The sequence below is a fragment of the Alligator sinensis genome, unplaced genomic scaffold (genome assembly GCF_000455745.1).
Source record: "Alligator sinensis unplaced genomic scaffold, ASM45574v1 scaffold2377_1, whole genome shotgun sequence".
NCBI lineage: Eukaryota > Metazoa > Chordata > Crocodylia > Alligatoridae > Alligator > Alligator sinensis.
The window spans coordinates 26,126-27,724 of record NW_005843905.1 but is presented as its reverse complement, the minus strand read 5'-3'; positions in this window follow the sequence as shown (position 1 = coordinate 27,724).

Genomic DNA, 1,599 nt, shown 5'->3' with positions numbered 1-1,599 from the left:
TAATCTAATGCCATCTACTCTAATTCTGCACCCAGGAACAAGAAACTCCAGCAAGAGCTGTGCTGGAGTTCATTCAGCTGTGCTAGTTTCATGAATAGATGCACCCAGAGAGCAGCGTTCTTGTATTAGGACTGAAGATATCCTTGGAGGAAGCAATACTCTCCCTTCCAGTCCTAGGATCTTATGAATATTTTGAAACAGGCAAGTGAGTTTGAGACCTTAAATCGCATTTAAAGTAAGGACCTAACTTTCTTTAGGGAATCTTTTAAAAACCACAACTTGTTTGAGCAGTGGTGAACAGATATCTATGGCTCTGAATTTTTTTTTTTTTCCCAGTGATGTGGCAACCCTCCCTTACTATGATCAAAACATAGTAATGTGTTTTGTGATCAGTAGCAAAGTTGATCAGGAAATTTCCCTTAAAACAATTTTTTTTTGGAAAGTGCTGTCTTAGTATCACTGGACAAGTTCACAAAAACCTTAGTTCATGCATGTGTGAAGGGCTGGAACTCGAGTTGACTTGAGTATTAGAAGGGCTACTAGTTCCCGTCTGTCTGTCTACCCTCTAAAAGGAAAAAAGAAAAAAAGAGAGATCGTGTAATAAGACACACAGTAATCCTTCTGTCTCTGTGTCCATTCAGTTGCAGTTGATGGTTTTAATCCACAATATAAATGCATGATGCTATTACAATGATAATTATAATAAACTCATAGGGTTAGAAGGGGCCTCAAGGATCCTGTGGTCCAACCCCCTGCACAAATGCAAGACTGTTACTTCTAAATCATCCATGAGCAATGGCTATCCTCTTTTTGAAAAACGGAAATGAAGGAAACTCCACAACTTCCCGGGCAGTCTATTCCATGTCCACACTGGTCTAGAAACAAGGGTGCTTTTCCCCCTGAAATGTAATCTAAATATACTTCACTGTCATTTGAAGCTTGATGTCCTTCCCTATTCAACAAGGGAGAACAATGGTTCACCCTTTTCTTTACAGCAGTTTTTCGGGTATTTCAAGACTGCTGTGATCTGCCTCTTAATTACCTTTTCTGCAAGCTAAATAGTTCTCTCAATCTCTTTTTAACATGGGTTGCCTTCCAACCATTTATCATTTTTGTCACCTATCACTGAAGTTTTCTAACTTCTTCATATTCCTTCTTAAAATGTGAAGCCCAGAAATTCACACAGCAGTTTAGGTGAAAACTAATTAGCACCAAGTAGAGTGGTACTATCACCTCCCATGTTTTACATCTAATACTCCTGTTGTTGTAGCCCAAAATGCATTAATGTTTCTGTAGCTACATCAAATTGCTGGTTCATGTTGAGTCTGTGATCCACCAGACCCCGCAGATCCTTTTCAAGAATCATACTACCCAGCCATTTATAACTCAATTTGTACCTGTGCTTTTGATTATTCTCCCCTATGTGCAGCAACTTGCATTTATTTCCTTGGACGACTTCTTGTTGTTTCTTCCTCAGCTTCCCAGTCTACCCACATGCATCTGAATTCTACTCCTGTCCTCCAAAGTGTCTGAGGTTCATCCCACCTTCCAGTAAACGGATATTTGTCTATATCCAAATAATGGATTACACCAACTGGT